This window comes from Nomascus leucogenys, chromosome 12 (assembly GCF_006542625.1).
Source record: "Nomascus leucogenys isolate Asia chromosome 12, Asia_NLE_v1, whole genome shotgun sequence".
Taxonomy (NCBI): Eukaryota; Metazoa; Chordata; class Mammalia; order Primates; family Hylobatidae; genus Nomascus; species Nomascus leucogenys.
In genome coordinates, this window is record NC_044392.1 from 66502881 (window position 1) to 66513084 (window position 10204).

The window sequence follows — 10204 nt, forward strand, 5'->3', positions numbered from 1 at the left end:
AGATCAAGGCTGCAGTGAGCTGAGATGGCACCACTGCACTCCAGCCTGGGCGACAAAGTGAGCTGTCTCAGGAAAAAAAAAAAAAAAAAAAAAAGTCATTCCAGCCCTTTAAAGTGCCAGATTTTTCTGGATGGTATGGTATGATGGTATGATCAGTGGATGTCATGGCCACAGGCCCACTCCCGCTCCTCTTTTACCATGAAGCAAGTTCCCTGGTTGGATGCTATGTTACATAAAATTTTATGCTTGTGGATCAGGCATTCATTCTGTAAACCCCCATACTTTAAACCTGTACTTTAAACTCCATATTTTAAACCCTGGCTGAGGACTTGTGGGCAGGAAAAGAAAACCCGTACCCAGATTAGACATCCATCACTGTGAGAATGAACTATTGAACCCCCCAGAAGTAGAAGAGACCTAGTGTTGTCAACTTGTCACCAAGCGGCCAGTTGGTCTCCTTAATACTGCCATACTGGGGACTCTGCATTAGTCTTTGATGCTGACAGTAAAGATCATCAGTAGCTAGATCAGCCTTGGAAAGTTGGAGCCCATACACAGCCTCTATCCCTGCCACTGTGGCCACTCCATTTATGCGATGGTATTAGTTTCCTAGCGCTGCCACAACAAAGTACCACAAACGTGGTGGCTTAAACAACAGAAATATATTGTCTCATAGTTCTGAGGCTAGATCTCTGAGATCATGGTGTCAGCAACGTTGGTTCCCTCTGAGCTATGAAGGATAATCTGTTCCATGCTTCTCTCTTAGCTTCTGTTGTGTCACCCTGATCTCTGCCTTTATTTTCACATGGTGTTCACACTGTGTATCTGTCTTCACATGGCCATCTGCTTATAAGAACACTAGTCAGAGTGAATTACAGGTCTACCCTACTCCAGCATAAACTCATCTTTACTAATTAATTACATGTGCAACAATCCTGTTTCCAAATAAGGTCAATCTGAGCTACTGGAGGTTAGGTCTTCAATGTATGAACTGAGTAGGGGGCAACTGATATGATTTGGTTGTGTCCCCGCCCAAATCTCATCTTCAATTGTAGCTCCTGTAATTCCCGTGTGTGGTGGGAAGGACTTGGTGGGAGGTAATTGAATCATGGGGGCGAGTCTTTCCCATGATAGTGAATAAGTCTCACAAGGTCTGATGCTTTTATAAAGGGGGGTTTCCCTGCATATGCCCTCTTGCTTGCTGCCATGTATTAAGACGTGCTTTTGTTTCTCCTTTGCCTTCTGCCATGATTGTGAGGCCTCCCCAGTCACGTGGAACTGTGAATCCATTAAATCTTTTTCCTTTATAAATTACCCAGTCTCGGGTATGTCTTTTTTTTTTTTTTTTTTTTTTTTGAGATAGAATCTTGCTCTGTCACCAAGGCTGGAATGCAGTGGTGTGTTCTTGGCTCACTGCAACTTCTGCCTACTGGGTTCAAGCAATTCTCTGCCTCAGCCTCCCGAGTAGCTGGGATTACAGGTGCCTGCCACCACACCCAGCTAATTTTTGTATTTTTAGTAGAGATGGGGTTTCACCATCTTGGCCAGGCTAGTCTCGAACTCCTGACCTTGTGACCCACCCACCTCAGCCTCCCAAAGTACTGGGATTACAGATGTGAGCCACTGTGCCCAGCCTCGGGTATGTCTTTATTAGCAGCGTGAGAACAGACTAATACAGTAAATTGGTACTGGTAGAGTGGGGTGTTGCTGTAAAAATACCCAAAAATGTGGAGGCAACTTTGGAACTGGGAAACGGCAGAGGGTAGAATGGTTTGGAGGGCTCAGAAGATAGGAAAATGTGTGAAAGTTTGGAACTTCCTAGAGACTTGTAGATTGGCTTTGACCAAAATGTTGATAATGATATGGACAACAAAGTCCAGGCTGAGGTGGTCTCAGATGGAGATGGGAAACTTGTTGGGAAGTGAAGTAAAGGTCACTCTTGCTATGCAAAGAGACTGGTGATATTTTGCCCCTGGCCAAGAGATCTGTGGAACTTTGAACTTGAGAGAGATTATTTAGGTATCTACCAGAAGAAATTCCTAAGTGAAAAAGCCTTCAAGAGGAAACAGGGCATGAAAGTTCAGAAAATGTACAGCCTGATGATGCAACAGAAAAGAAAAACACATTTTCTGAGGAGAAATTCAATCCACCTGCAGAAATTTGCATAAGTAATGAAGGGCCAAATGTTAATCACCAAGACAATGGGGAAAATGTCTCCAGGGAATGTCAAAGGTCTTCACCTCAGCCCCTCTCATCACAGGCCTGGAGGCCTAGGAGAGAAAAATTGTTTCATGGGCTGGGTCCAGCGCCTTGCTGCTTTGTGCAGTCTTGGGACTTGGTACCCTGTGTCCCATCTAGGGCTAAAAGGGGCCAACATAGAGCTCAGGCCATTGCTTCAGAGGGTGTAAGCCCCAAGCCTTGGCAGCTTCCACGTGGTGTTGAGCCTGCAGGTGCACAGAAGTCAAGAACCGTGGTTTAGGAACCTCTGCCTAGATTTCAGAGATGTATGGAAATACCTGGATATTCAGGCAGAAGTTTGCTGCAGGAGCAGGGCCCTCATGGAGAACCTCTGCTAGAGCAGTGCACAAGGGAAATGTGGGGTCAGAGCCCCCACACGAAGTCCCCAGGGGGGCACTGCCTAGTGGAGCTGTGAGAAGGCCACCATCCTCCAGACCCCAGAATGGTAGGTCCACCAACAGCTTGCACTGTGTGCCCAGGAAAGTCACAGACACTCAACGCCAGTCCAGGAAAGCAGCCAGGAGCAGGGCTGTACCCTGCAAAGCCACAGGGGCAGAGCTGCCCAAGGCTGTGGGAGCCTACCTTTTGCATCATCATGACCTGGATGTGAGACAAGGAATCAAAGGAGATCATTTTGGACCTTTAAGATTTGGCTGCCCGCTGGATTTCTGACTTGCATGGGGTCTGTAGCTCCTTTGTTTTGGCCAATTTCTCCCATTTGGAACTGGTGTATTTACCTAATGCCTGTACTCCCATTGTATCTAGGAAGTAACTAACTTGCTTTTGATTTTACAGGCTTATAGGGGGAAGGGACTTGCCTTGTCTCAAATGAGACTTTGGACTGTGGACTTCTGAGTGAATGCTGAAATAAGTTAAGACTTTGGGGGAGTGTTGGGAAGGCATGATTGGTTTTGAAATGTGAGGACATAAAATTTGGGAGGGGCTGGGGCAGAATGATATGGTTTGGCTCTGAACCCACCCAAATCTCACTTGAATTTTGCTCCCATAATTCCTATGTGTCACAGGAGGGACCCCGTGGGAGATAACTGACTCATGGGGGTGGGTCTTTCCCACGATAGTAAGTCTTGTGATAGTGAATAAGTCTCACAAGGTCTGGTTTTATAAAGGGGAGTTCCCCTGTACACACACTCTTGCCTGCTGCCATGTAAGATGTGCTTTTGCTTCTCCTTTGACTTCCACCATGGTTGTGAGGCCTACCCAGCCATGTGGAACTGAGTCCATTAAACCTCTTTCCTTTATAAATTACCCAGTCTCAGCCATGTCTAATAAGCAGTGTGTGAACGGACAAATACAGCAATTTAGCCCATAAAAGTGCCCATGATGCTGGTTCCAAGGTGGCCAATGATTAAGCCTAGTAATGTCAACTGACTCATTTTGCCTTCTTGATTGTTTAGTGCTTCTCTTGTAGATACATGAGATAAAAACTTCACACCTCATGACTACTTCTGTATATTTATTCACATAACTGTATCCCAGACCTCCTTGTCTTTGATTTTCCAGTCCTTTGCCTTCCAGACGCCCTGTGAAAGGGCCAGACCATTGACTTCTGCCCAATTAAAGTCTGAAAGTTGGTAGGCTTGAGACCCAAGAAGAGCTGATGCTCCAGTCCCAGTCCAAAGGCCAGAAAAGACCAATGTCCCAGCTCAAGTAGTCAGGTAGGAGGAGTTCTCTCTTAGCTTTTTTATTCTATTTGGGTCTTCAATTGATTAGATGATTGGGAGGGCAATCTGTTTTGCTCAGTCTACCAATTCAAATGTTAACCTTATCCAGGAACACCCTCACAGACAAGCCTAGAATATTTGATCAAATATCTGGGTACCCTATAGTGAAGTTGATAAAAAATTAATCATCACAAACTCCAAACTGCATCTTTCCATGTCTGATAGCTACAACACAACAGAGTCTACAGAAATATATGACTGAAGTAGGGAATGGCCCCTACCATACATCAGAAAAATTCAGACATTTCTACTTTGCTACTCTTCCCAGATCTTGCTGCTCTTACTGGTAATTGGACCTTCTGGATTCTGATGACTAAGCACCACCATCTGGCCTCTATTACTTGGGAGTTGGGGTGATATAATTCTCACAGTTATTAATAAGCCCAACTCAGTGACTGCTTCTCCAATTGTCAGCCCAGGACTGCAGAAAACTCTTTGGTGATGCTGCTGTTCCTCTTAACAGAGGACTTCTGATGGACTTGGTGAATGGTGCATCTTCTCAACCCTTCTGTGGACTATAATCCTCTAAGGGTCTTCTGCTCTCACATAATACATCAATTGAAAACACTCGCTTCCCCCATATGGTAGAAGAATGAATTTTTAAATTATTTTAAATTATTTTTAAATTCATTCTTCTATCATATGCTAGGGTAACTCATTTTTACTTTGCTCAGCATTGGTCATCACTTGTTCCAGATTTCTAAGAATTCCCCAAAAGTGACTTTATCTCTGAGTCTTTGCTAGGGTGTTCAATTCTGTGTCTCGAGAAGTGCCTCCAAGTCAATGAATCTTGATTACTGTTTTATATTTCAGTTCCCTTGATCAAGCAACCTCAAAATCCAATCCCTGAGTGCTCCCTCCCCTGGCTTGTCTGCATACGCTAATTTATTCTTATTGTTTTTCCTCCTTTGTCAGGCACAGCACGTTCCTAGCTGGGTTATGCTAGTATTAACCTCTAGCTATTGGCCTGGAGGGGCTAGGAGAGGAAGTTGGGGCAACTCCTGTGTTTCTTTGTGGGAGAGTAGCTCTGCAGTGTCTTTCAGTTTGGGGGAAGTACTCACTCAATATAGAGAGGTAGACCACTTCTGCAAGTTTTGAAAGTACACAGAGGTCTGCAGAGCAAACATCCATATGGATGTCCACCCAGATGTCCCATCCTTTGTTTCAGTCTCTGGCTTTCCCAATAAGTACCCTGACCTGTTTGGCTGCACATTTCAATGTGTCTGGAATATGTGACTCTATCATGTCCAAAGTCTGTCACTCATCCATGTTAGCTTTTCCATTGCAGAAAATAAATGACTCTTTGTAGGCTACTAAAGAGACCCTCTGTCTTTCACATTTGGCCATTAACCAAGTGTAAGCTTTGTTTTCTCATCCCTTTTCAGAGTATTGCTATAACTTAGCAGTATCCAGGCATCTCCACTGTCCTTGTAGGCATTGTTCCCCCATATATTTCAAATGCCTGAAATTGTATCTGCAAGGTCTTTAAGTTCACTAGGATACTTTCCCAGGTCAACATTGATGAAAATCTTTAGCAACTGGATCACCACTTTGTGCTAGGAACTACCCAAGCTCCTATACTGTGCAGGATGGCATCCTCTTTGCCCAACAAGTAGTGAGTCAGTCCTGAAACCCCATCTTATGTCTTCCTGGATCTCCCCTAGCGCCATCTGTGTTAGTTTGGGTCCTCTGAGAAGCAAAGGCCAAAGTGAGATTTGACATGTGTATTAGTTTCCTAGGGCTGCCATAATAAAATACCACAGACTGAGTGGCTTAAACAACAGAAATGTATTTCCTCACAGTTCTGGAGGCTAGTAGTCCAAGATCAACGTGTCAGAAGGTCTGGCTTCTTCTGAACCTCTCTCCTTGGTTTGAAGATGGCCACCTTCCTGTTGTGTCTTCATGTGGCCGTTTCTCTTGTGTGCACCTGCCCCTGGTATCTGTGTATCCAAATTTCCTCTTCTTATAAAGCCATCAGTCAGGACTGGATTAGGGCCCACCCTAACAGCCTCATTGAACTTGAGCACTTCCTTAAAGGTCCTAGCTCTAGTCACATTCTGAGATACTGGGGGTTAAGGCTTTAACATCTGAATTTGGGGGAAGACACAATTCAGCCCATAAAAACATGTAAGACATCAATTGGCAGAAACATCTATGAAGGATAAAAGGGATGAGAGCAGGAGAAGGTGGGAGATGCTCTAGACTGTGATATAAGTCTGGCACCTATGAAGGAGACAGAAAAGAAAGGATTGCACAGGCAGGGTCTCAGACTGCAGCGCAGTTCTAAGAAAGTTTCAGCTAGGCTGATGGGGGGTCTATAAGCCAAAGTTTCCCATTAGAGTAGTCCCAAATTATGCAGCAACGGGCCTGCATTAGTACTCTTGCCATGCTAAGTCACTGACCAGAACTGTTCAATTTCTGTTTCTTCAGGGGTTTGCAAGAATCAAAGCTAGCTAAACCTCTCTATATCCTTGAGTTAAAAACCTTTGTTATTTAAAAATACTCTACAAAATGATTGAAGTAAAAAATGATACACAGGGAAGCAGCCAAATCTAAAATGTCTTTTTATGTAAACAAATTGTAGTTACTAGAGATAAATGTGGATAAATGGATTTGGGGAATGTAATATTTAGAAAGAGAAAAGGGACCTAAATTTACTTGGAATCACTTTTTAAATTCTCCACATATTTTCTGCCTCACCCAGGAATGTCTGACACACAGTACTCATATATGATGTTTGCTAACAAATGTAAGTATTTTCAACATTTATCGGGCTATTAACTTTACCAAACTACTTCATTTACTTCCAGTGGAATGACAAAGCTTCCAATCTACAGTTGAAAAAGTATCTTTACTGCAATACAGTTTATTTCATCTGTAAAATAATCATGGCAGCTTTCAATTAGGGATGGTTTTCCTTTCTTTGCAAAAATGTGCAAAATAGTACCAAAATATTTGAGAACTCTCACTCTATGGGTGAACGCAGAACTTTTATTAATGTCTAAATAACTTACATTTCTCCAATGAGGAAGAGTCCTCATCTCTCAGTATATTTCACCTAAAAAGGTGTAGCCAACAAACTTTTGTCTATTTTATTTAAAAAATAATTTTAAAAAGTACTTAAAAACATTTTAAAGTGGCTATTTGAAATTCTGAATTTTCTACTTACTCTACTTCTCCAAGTCACACATATATTAATGTCTATGGAACTGGTATGCTTATAGGAATCAATCAGTCAATCAATCAATCCTTATCTGGAGGCCATTATCCTTAGCAAACTAATGTAGGAACAGAAACCAAATACCACATATTCTCACTTACAAGTGGGAGCTGAATGATGAGAACACATGGACACACGGAGGGGAACAACACATACTGGGGCCTACTGGAGGGCGGAGGGTGGCAGGAGGGAGGGATCAGGAGAAATGACTGGTGGATACTAGGCTTGATACCTGGGTGACGAAATGGTGTGTACAGCAGATCCCCATGGCACACGTTTACCTATAAAACAAACCTGCATATCCTGCACATACACCCTGGACTTAAAATAAAAGTTAAAAAAATAAATACTTATTTACTAAACAAATGTATCTAGAGCATATGCCAGGTGCTAGGCTGAACAAGACAGAGCACTGACCCTCAAAGAACTCACATTTCCATTATTTTCCTTTTTCCCCCTTTTAACTTAAAAATTATTTCTGTTGTGGTAAAATATCCTAACATAAAACTTACCATTTTAACCATTTTTAAGTGTACAATTCAGTGACATTAAGTACATTCACACTGTTGTGTAACCATCACTACAATCCATCTCCAGAACTTCATTATCATCCCAAACTGAAATGCTGTACCCATTAAACCCATTAACTCCTCATTCCCCTCTTCCTCCAGCCCTAGATAATCACTATTCTACTTTCTGTTTCTATGAATTTGACTATTCTAGGTACCTAACATAAGTAGAATCATACAATATTTGTCTTTTTGTGTCTTGAGATTTCGCCTAGCGTAAGGTCTTCAAGTCTAATCCAAGTTGTAGCATGTATCAGAATTTCATTCCTTTTTAAAGGGTGAACAATATTCCTTTGTACATAGACACATTTGAACTTCAATTACTTTTAAATAGCTAATTTCTCATTTTATTTCTTTCAAAGACACATTATGCTAGCTGCTAGATTGTTACAATGCACTCTCTTGGGAGAAAATATTTTCCTTCCTATCCACAATTACCTGTGGCTCCCCTTCATTTATGTTATATATAGCACAAACACATTTACCCAGAGGAGATTCTACATTCAAGAACATTTTGTAAGCAATTCACTACTGTCTCTGACATTGATAGGGTCTGCAGAGCACCATGGCACCCTGGGTGCTCAGGAAATATTACACTCAAGTACCTATGTAGTAAAATAACTCCTTTTTTTTTTTTTTTGAGATGGAGTCTCACTCTGTCGCTCAGGCTGGAGTGCAGTGGTGAGATCTTGGCTCACCGCAACCTCTGCCTCCCAGGTTCAAGCAACTCTCTGCCTCAGCCTTCCGAGTAGCTGGGATCACAGGCGCCCACCACCATGCCCAGCTAATTTTCGTATTTTTAGTAGAGACAGGGTTTCACCATCTTGGCTAGGCTGGTCTTGAACTCCTGACCTCGTGATCCACCCGCCTCGGCCTTCCAAAGTGCTGGAATTACAGGCGTGAGCCCCCTTGCCTGGCCATAAAAGAACTTCTAAAGAGCAGCTGTAGTGAATTTAGGACCAAGACTTTTCCATAGAAAATAACTGATAAGGTGAAAAAAAAAAAAAAAAACTTGTCAGCCGACAAGAAAGCTAAAAATTACCATTATTTTCTCAGAAATCTAACAGATCCCAGAGGATTGCTACTTGGAGTTCTTCCTCAGTTTTATTAGTGCTAAACATCTGATTGGCCAGGGATGACCAAACTAAATTCCTACTGAGTCCATGAAGGAAGTCAGAAAATAAAGGGTGGGGAAAACTGATGTTGGTTAATACTCAAAAGGGGTATTTTTACATTTCCTGCACCTCTGAAATGCCTTGGTGACTTACAAACCTAATCTAGGACCAAGAATGAACTTTACTGGAGAGATACAGGCCTTGAGAGGTTAAGGACTTGACTAGTGGTATCACATTAACAACTGGAAATGAGATGCTGGCATTTCCCTTTCCAGCATATACTGCCTGATAAATGACTTCTTTCCCCCGACTCCAGCTTTAAGGTGTAAGTGACAAATAGAAATTGTTCATGTTTATGGTATACAAAGTGACGTTTTGATATACATATATATATACACACACACACTGCGAATAATTAAATGAAGCTAATCAACATAATCCATCATCTCACATACTTACTTTTCTGTGGTGAGAACATTTAAGGTGTACCCTCTTCACAATTTCAAGTACACAATATATGATTATTAACTATAGAACTCATCCACCTTGTCTGACTGAAACTTTGTATCATTTGACCAACATTTCCCTATATTCCCCACCCCGGTGCCAAGACTTCTTACTTGCCTTTCTTGAACAAATACTTGAATTACAGTGTTATTACGAAGCTGTAAAGTTGCTCCTCAAGCAACTTATTGAAGGGAAGCAAGAAGCGTCGAAAAAGAAAGCGCTTTTTTTTTTTTTCGGATAGGGTTTGGCCGTTGCCCAGGCTGGAGTGCAATGGCACGATCTGGGCTCTCAGAAAACACTTATTTTTCACAAATAACAGAAAAAGCAGTGAATATTTTGAAGTCTGGATCCTGAACTCTAGGTTATTTAGGTCTGAAACCAGTACTAGGGGGAGGGGTGCAAGAAAGAGTTGATAAAATTACCTTAACCATGTGGAAACTTGAAGACTTTCTCACATACTAACCCCTCGCCCCCCGCTTTTCTCAATAAACGAGCCAAACTGGCTGAAACGAAGGGACACGTCCGCGGCGCCGGCTCAGACCCACTGTAGCCGACTCATTACCGCCCAAAGTCCTGGAGCCCTCGACCGGGCATGGAGAACACCGTGGAGGAACCCTAAGAAAGGGAATCCTGCGAAGAGAAGTCAGCCGGTGGCCTTGCCGGAAACCGGACCAAAGTCCTCTAGCGGAATTACGGGAGCCGGCGAGGGACCTATTATGTCACGGTTCAGACAACCCAGCTCTGCGTGCAAGCCCTTCCAATTGCCAGTCTTGGGGCGGGCTCACACCTTCTCTAAAAGGCGAACTCACTACA